Genomic DNA, 8,933 nt, shown 5'->3' on the forward strand with positions numbered 1-8,933 from the left:
GGGACTCAAAACTTGAGAGACTATTGAATACTGAAAATGAACTGAGGGTTGAAGGGGAATGGGGAGCAGGGAAAAGAGGTGGTGGTGATGGAGGAGGGCACTTGTGGGGAAGAGCACTGGGTGTTGTATGAAACCAATTTGACAATAAACTATTAAAAAAAAAAAAAAGATGCCCAGGTTAGGGCATATGGCAATTAGCTATATTGAAGGGACTACACATCCCTTTTCTTTAAATCTGGAATATACTTCTTTCTTCTGACACTAAGTTTTGTTTTGTAATGTTTTTGCTTGGGTTTTGTGGACCACCCCTAGGTTAAAGGTAATAATACAATGAATTATTTCAATTAATTGGCCACAAAAGGGATGCCTGGATGGCTCAGTCAGTTGAGCATCTGACTTCTGGTTTGAGCTCAGGTCATGATCTCAAGGTTTGTGAGATCAAGCCCCAAGTTAGCTCTGCAAGGACAGCACAAAGTCTACTTGGGAGTCTTCCTCTCCTCCCCCATTCACGCTCACTCCCCTCCCCCAAGTTGAATAAATAAAAAGAAATTGGCTACAATATTTTAATCAGATTACTCTAAAATGATATACTACAAATCTACTACAGTGAGTTACAATTTTCTAGGAAAATTTTATTTCAAACATCCAATATGATCCAAAATATGAGAACTAATTAAATTTGAAGTAAATCTTCGTTATTTAAGAATCTATTTATTCAAAATTAGTGGTAATTTAGACTACACATAACTCAGCTATCTTTACCTTTTTGATATATTTGAAAGGAAATAGTTTGACCAAAATAACAATAAATAACAAGAATAACAAAAAGAGGAGATGTGTGAATTTAGTATATTTTCTTTCAAACTCATTTCATTTCTGACATCCCCTATCTCAGCAAATAACCATGCCAGCCATTCAGTGCTAATCATTCAGTCTTTGGTACAACAAATACTTACCGAGGGCTTGCCTTATGCTGGGCTCTGGGCTTAGCCACAGAGAATTAAGAATAAGCAAGACCCAGAATATCCACCCAAAGAGCCACCAGGCTACTGCTACCCACTTTTGAACAAATAGCCATAACACCTTGTGAGGGGCACAGTAATCAAGACAAGTAATTGGGTGGCAGAGAGGAAAGGCACAAACTCATTTTCAAGAGAGAGTCAGAAAAGGATTCACAGGGAAGGTGATACTGAGCTGACCCTCAAAGAATGAGCTGGAATTCTTCAGCCTCCACATGGGCTCCGCCATGTGTGTCCTGCACTATGGCCATCCTGTTTTCCATGGCTCTCCCTAGTCAGTGCCAGTGGACTCTCCACATCAGTTAGAAGGTAATATCATTGAAACACACTCTGAATACCTTCTTTCTCTTCCCCTGCAAGCATCATATTATACTAAAGAATCCTGAGACTAAAGATGAGGAATCCACACCCCCAAGGGTGTCTACTGGCTGAGGGCCAATCTGCCAGCTGCCTCTACAATGTGTCCCTAAAGTCCCCTGCTATATTTTTCCAACATATACACAATTTGAATTCTAGTTTATGTTATACCCATGCTTGTTTTAATATATAAGTAGTTTTTTCCCCCTCCAAGTGTTGAATAAATGTGTAGCTCCAGGAATATAAATCATGCTAACATGCTACTTCTCAGAGCCCTGTGAATGGGCACCAATTCCCTCAGAGATAGAGCCTAGGTGAGAGGATGAAACTCAATGAATGCCTCAGGACAACTTGCAAAGTCTTCACAGTTGCACTAGTCAGGGTTCTCTAGAAGACCAGAATCATTAACATGCACATGTATATAGAGAGAGATTTATTTTAAGGAATTAACTCAACAATTATGGAAACAGACAAGTCCAAAATCTGCAGAGTGGGCTGTAAAGCTGGAGACCCAGGAAAAGCCAATGTTGTAGTTCAAGGCCAGAGGCCATTTGCCCAAAGAATGACCTTTTGCTCTATTTAAGCCTTTAGCTGATTAGATAAGGCCCATCCACATTATGAAAGGCAATCTGCTTTCCTCAGTCTACCAATTTAAATGTTAATCTTGTCCAAAATCACTTTCACAGACTAGCTATTGACTATCTGGTCACCAACTCCCAGCCAAACTGACCCATAAAATTCACCATCATAAAGTCTAATATTTGCACCTCTCAGACTGGCTCCTCCTCCCACTTGGTCTAACTGCCATGCCCTTGGCCTGCTATGTGCTCTCATTATCATTAATTTCTTCAACATCTATTGTGTATATGACAGTGTTATGCCCAGATCACAATATCGTCCCCAAAAACCAGAGACCACTGGGGAGACCGAGTCACACATGCAGAAGCAAAGGGCTTTATTATTATTACAGGCTTGAGCTCAGGCTCACAGACTTCACCAATGCAGTGGATCCATGCTGAAAGCCCCAAACAAGGGCTGAGCAGGGTTTTTATGGGGTTTGGGAAGGGGGAGTTACAGGAAATTGTGACATAGGTACAGTGATCCAATCATTGCAATAATATCATTGGCAGTAATCTTAACCATACACATTGTCCAGAGTGTTCGTTATTTTGGGCGGGACCCAATCACAACATTTAGAGTATGAACCAATTACAGAGTGGACCCAGGACCCTCACATAGGGTGTAACTAGCCTTAAGCAATAAGTGATTATCTATAGCTTCTCTCTCTAGGCCTGCCCTTAAGAATGTTAAGCATTTTAGCTGGCTGCTTCTGATTGGGTGTTACTAGAGTGGTCCCTGGCTGAGCAATCTATGCCCTTTTATTGTCTAATGATTCTGAGAAACCCACAGGTAGGACTCCAAGGTCAGATGGGAAACTTGAAGCCTGTCATGGAGTCAGTTTGATTCAGACCTGCGTCCTTACAACAGAACAAAAATAAAATCCATTTCTGACTTCATGGAACATTGATGCTAGTGAGAAACTTGTAATAGCTCTAGAGAGACATTAATCAAATAAACACAAAAATGAATGTAGAATTGCAAGTGTGATAGCTGCTATCAGCTGGAAGTAAAAAGTAGTTAAAGGCAGTAAATTAGAATCTTTTCAAGTCTTAGAATTGAGAGAAAAGCTCTCTGAGGAGGGCATACTCAAATGGAGCTAGCACAAAGCAAAAGCATGCTTGACTGTGCCTTATACTGCTACTTTCTCAGTGCTGCCATCAGAGTCCTTAAAATGCCATGGCAACATATCCCAGAGTAATGTTTAAAACCTAAGGAGCCACCTTTTAGACCGTGCTCAAGCTCCCCCTTCCACCCCTGGAGTAGCATTATTTTCTTCCATTTGGAGGATGAGAAACAGGAAGGCATCAAAAATGCCTTGTAGATAGGCAGAGGACTTAACAAACATTTTTCCAAAGAAGACATAGAGATGGCCAACAGATACATGAAAAGAGTCTCAGCATCACTGATCATCAGAGAAACACAAATCAAAGCCAACATGAAATATCACCTCACACCTGTCAGAATGGCCAGTGTCAAAAAGACAACTGTTGGCAAGGATGTGGAGAAAAGGGAACATTCATGCACTGTTGTAGCCACTGAGGAAAATAGTATGGAGGTCTTTCAAAAAGTTAAAAATAGATCTATCTTATGATCTAGCAATTCCACTTCTGGACACTTACTTGAAGAAAACACAGACACTAATTTAAAGAGAAATATGCACCACTATGAATATTGGAATATTATTTACAATAGCCAAGATAGGGAGGCAACCCAAGTGTCCATTAGTAGGTGAATGGATAAAGAAGATGTGGTCACATAAAAAGAGGATGAGCTCTGTCATTTGTGACAACCTGGACCTATGGAGTATTACGCTAAATGAAATAAGCCAGACTGAGGAAAACAATACCATATGATTTCACTTATCTGTAGAATCTAAAAACCAAAATAAACAAACAAAAAGCAGAAACAGACCCATAAATTCAGAGAGAGTTGGGCAAAATGTGTGAAGGGGCATGAGAGATAACAGGCTTCCAGTTAGGGAATGAAGAAATCATAGGAATAAAAGGCACAGCATTGGGAATATATGCTGTGATAGTGTTGTATGGTGACAGATGGTAGCTACACTTGTGAACACGGCATAATATATAAACTTGTCAAATCACTATATTGTACACCTGAAACTAATGTATGTAACACTGTGTGTCAGTTACACTTCTATTTTAAAAAAGGGCGGGGGGAGGAGGCAGAAATGCCTTCAAAAGTTTTTGAGGTCATAGCCGATAACTTCAGTTAACACAAGTGCATTAAGTTTATTCTGTGTCAAGATTGCACTGTATCCACACATAAAGACACTCCACTGGTATTCATGGAGGCAACAGTCAAGGAGGGGACCCCACAGGTGAACAGAGTATAATTTAGTTCTTTGAATTCTGCACAAATCCCAGCTGGAATGTTGGGATAACTCTGGGTAAGGCTAAAGTAAGGAGTTATAGGTGGACAGAGAAATTGCTTAGAAGGCAATCTATGAGTTAAATCTAAAATGATGAGTTTTAATTATCCTAGTAAAGGTTAGAAAAGCAGGGTCACTGAAGCAGAAAGCGTGAGAGCAGAGACCCAAAGGTAAGGAAAACATCCTAAAGCATTCAGAGAGCTGAGAGTAATTTGACCTGTCTGGGGAGACAGTTGGTCTGGCCAGAAGCCATCTTTGACAACAGACAGGTGGTCAGAAGCCTGCTAAAAAGTGTTTTCCAAACTTATTTGACCAGAGCTCACAGTAAGAAATACATTTTGCATTGAGGCCAGTCCATGTACATATGTACATGCCTGCGTATGGTGGTAACACAAGGTGCAAGAGACAATGTGTATGATTAGTCCTATTTGCAATGTGTTCTAAAATAGGAAAATGAGATGTACATGGAAGAGTCCAGCTTTTGACACGTTAAGGCAGCCATGGGACATCCTAGTGGAAATAACCATGGGCAGTGTACCCCATAGGCGAGAGCTCAGGAGGGAAGTGCTCGCAGCATGGGCATTTGCCAACCCAAAGACCAAATGAGAACATGGGTGTGTGCTGGCTCACCCAGGAGATTTAGAGAGGGAACTTAGGAAAGAACCTGAGAAAATGCATTTTAAGAGAAGTATCTGGTAGTCTGCTCATTCTATCCCTTCCACATAGAACAGCTGTTCTCGAAGTAGGGTCTGGGAACCCTGAGGTGTCCTTTGAGGGTCTCTGAGAACTTCTCATATGGTTTAAAACATCAAAACTATTTGATCATAGTAATTATAATAACATTGCCTCTCAACCTCAATTCTTTCCTAAATATACAATGGAGTTTTTCAAAGGCTTCATTGTAAATGATATCACAATAGATTAAATGCAGGAAGCAGATGTGAAAATCCAGCTGTCTTCTTTTAAACTGGACAAGAAAGAGATTTGCCCCAGTGTAAAACAGTACAACTAACTCTCTTCCCTAATTTTTCTGTTTTGAAACACATCACATATCATTTATGACATGTACTGAGTTTGTTTATGTTCTTTAAATGAATTCATAAGGAAATATATTAAACTAAAAATTCCCACCTTTAATTTCTAGTACTTTAACTATCAGTAGATAAAACACACATAAATAATAGCTCTTTAGGTTGCTCAATTGTTTTTAAGATAGGGGCCAAAAATGTGAAAATCACAGGAGTAGAGGACCACCTCTCAGTCACAGCCACCATTAGCCTAAGTCCTATTTTTAACTTCAACTAGCTCACTGCATCACGGTTTGAAAGTTCTCTGATATGGCCCACTCTTTATTATGATTCAATGTTTTTTTTTTTAATCTTTATTCATTTATTTTTGAGAGAGACTACACACTTGGCAGGGCAGAAAGGGAGGGAGAGAGGGAATATGAGGCCAGCTCTGCCCTGCCTGACACAGGGCTTGATCTCTCGAACCATGGGATCATACCCTGAGCCAAATTCAAGAGTTGGATGTTTAAACAACTGAGCCACCCAGGGCCTCCTATTATGATTCAATGTTTAATACAACTCAATGTTTCAATTCATGACAGCCTTCCAACAAAATTTCTGAGTAGATAGATACACCTTTTTTTAATATATAATGATTTTTCTCAACTTTTGAACCTGAAAGTATTATATGATAGTTAAATATTTGACTTTCTATCCATAAGATGATGATCCACCCCATAATTGAAAGATTATTCATTCTAACCCAAATTCCACATCCTTCAAGTCTATATGGATTTTACCTAACATAGGCTTATTGTTCTGAGACTACTATTAATTGTCACAAATTTCTCTATTGCAATTTAATTTATTTTCAAAGACCTATCTAGGAACTCACTATTCAGCCTCCACATTTACAAAATTAGGACACAATATCAGCCAGCTCTGCTCAAGCAAATTTGGTAACTTTTCCAAGAACAAAATGGCTTCACAGTTTGTTCTGAACTGCAGATTGAGATTAAATGATAAAAGTTTATTTAAAGCATGTCATGTACTATCATTCTGTCACATTGTAAAGTCATAAAAGGCCCTCAGTAAATCATCAATGAACTAGGCAAGAAATAATACACAAAATTACAATGAGATTCCCAACTCCTTTTTCACAAAAGTAATGTGCAAGGCTCAGTTTCAGACAGGTGAGGACACATTTTGGGCAGTAATACGTGGCTGGTGTTGGCTCACAAGTGCCCAAGGAAAGATCTCTTACTAAGTTACACCATAATGAAGCTCTGTATAAATACCTTAAGCCCTAAAGCTTCCAGAACATTTCAAACTCTTTTTCATAAACAGAATAAATTGTGTAATTAGTGTAACTCACTGTTAATAATTTTATATTTCATGTAAATAAATTTATAGGCTGATACATAATCTATATCAAATTACAATTCTTATTTGTGGATCCTCAGAGTCTAGTCAACATTCATATATCATGGACCCTGAACCTCATGAGATAGGATCCCTGATCAGGCAGAGATTACAGGCTAGTCCCCCCACCCAATATGGCCCTATTAAAATCCTTTGGGGTCCCTACATAGTTATCTGCTCAAATAAAAGAATAGGAATTTGTCATTCCTGTTTGTAAATGTTGTTACAGTAAAAAAAAATTGAAATGGTACAAATTATCTTTCTTATTACCTCATCCTTCCTTTTCATCAGGGCTCATGGGAAAAAGATGTTGGATTAGAGAAAGACAAACCTCAACCAGCAATCTATTTTTCTATGGCCTGCAAGATAAGAATGGTTTTTTCAGTTTTTAACAGATCAAAAAAAATCCAACGAATTTCATGACATACAAAACATAAACTTCAAATTTCAGTGACCATAAATATAGTTTCATTGGACCAGCTGGGCACATGCATTTAGATTTTGTGCGTGGTGACCTCTGGCCACAGCAGCAGAGGTGAGTAGCTGCAATGGGACATGTAGCCCACAAAGGCTAAATACAGTAGTTCCCTCCCATCTCCATCTACAGCTCCGCTTTACAAGGTTTCAGTCACCTGCAGACAACTGAGATCTAGAAGAAGGTATCATCAGAAGGTCAATAGCAGCCTAATGCATGGCACCTGGGTGGCTCATTTGGTTAAACGTCCAACTCTTGTTTTCAGCTCAGGTCATGATCTTGCAGCTTGTGAGTTCAAGCCCCACAGGGTGCTCTGTGCTGACAGCTTGGAACCTGTGTGGGAATCTCTCTCTACCTCTCCTGTGCTCACTCTCTCACTCTCTCTTGCTCTCTCTCTCAAAAATAAAGAAACTTTTAAGTTGATAACAGTAGTCTAACACTACATCATAGTGCCATGTCACTCCCCTCACTTCATCTCATTATGTAGGTATTTTGTCATCTCACACCATCACAAGAAGACGTTATTACAGAACAGTAAGATATTTTGAGAAAGAGACCACATTCACATAACTTTTATTACAGTATATTGTGATAATTAACTATTCTACTTTATTATTAGTTATTGTTATTCACCTCCCACTGTTTAATTCATAAATTAAACTTTATCTGGGTGTGAATGTATAGGAAAAACATGGTACAGAGAGCAGTTGGTGCTGTCCATGGTTCCAGGCACCCAGTGGGGGGTTTTGGAACACACTCCTCATGGACAAGGGGAGACAGCTGTATTTGCTACCTGATCCTTGCTGAAAAAGGTGTGCCAATCCCTGTGATGATTCTAAGATCTAATGATGGCAGTAGTGATGAAAGAGTTCCTGTCTTCTATGGCTCTTGCCACCAAATATTTGGAACTTGTGAAGATGCCACCAGATTGATTTTAAATGCTCTCCAAGGAAGCCAAGATAAGCACCCTACACCTTGATAGATAATACCTTTTTCTTTTCTACAACATTTATGTTATCCAGGTTATTTTTAATAGAACAGCAACAACAACAATAACAAAAAAAAAAAAGACTGATCTTTATCAATGGTAATAATTCACGTGAGTCTTAAATCAAAGAACCTAAGCTTTTTATTCTGTTTCCCTTCTCAATTCCTTCTGGAGCATCTTTCTCAGTTTAGGGCCTGACACCTTAAAAGGGATGTGGAAGTCTGAAAAATATTCAAAGAGATTTAAAGAATAGTTGGAAAGGGGCCCTTGGGCAGCTCAGTTGTTTGAGCCTCAGACTCTTGATTTCAGCTCAGCTTATGATCTTATAGTCTTGGGATTGAGCCCCACGTTGGGCTTCACAGTCACAGCACAGAACCTGTTTGGGATTCTCTCTCTCTCTCTGCTCCTCCCCCACTAGTGCTCTCACACACACATACTCTCTCTCAAAATTAAAATAGCTGGAGAGTTGATTTATAAAACCAATAGTCCCTCAAAAAGGAATAGGAAAGATATTAGAAAGGCCTAGGCAGGATTGGTGCCTATCAATGGTATACAAGATTCTTCTGCAAGCAAAGTATATGGCTTTTCTTTATGAACATAAGGACCAGATAAACAGGAAACTGATGAACTAGAATAAGGAAAGTTGGCTCTAAAG

The 8,933-nt window shown here is 39.2% G+C and overlaps 1 long non-coding RNA gene across 1 annotated transcript in view; it reads right to left on the reverse strand.

The window, feature by feature from the left end:
- LOC115288949 overlaps positions 1-7,146 on the reverse strand; it is a 55,129-nt gene extending 47,983 nt beyond the window's left edge. The window contains exon 1 of the long non-coding RNA XR_003907284.1: positions 7,086-7,146. This is a non-coding gene — a long non-coding RNA (uncharacterized LOC115288949). The remainder of the gene's footprint in view (positions 1-7,085) is intronic.
- Positions 7,147-8,933: the final 1,787 nt, after the last annotated feature.

The sequence above is a fragment of the Suricata suricatta genome, chromosome 4 (assembly GCF_006229205.1).
Source record: "Suricata suricatta isolate VVHF042 chromosome 4, meerkat_22Aug2017_6uvM2_HiC, whole genome shotgun sequence".
Taxonomy (NCBI): Eukaryota; Metazoa; Chordata; class Mammalia; order Carnivora; family Herpestidae; genus Suricata; species Suricata suricatta.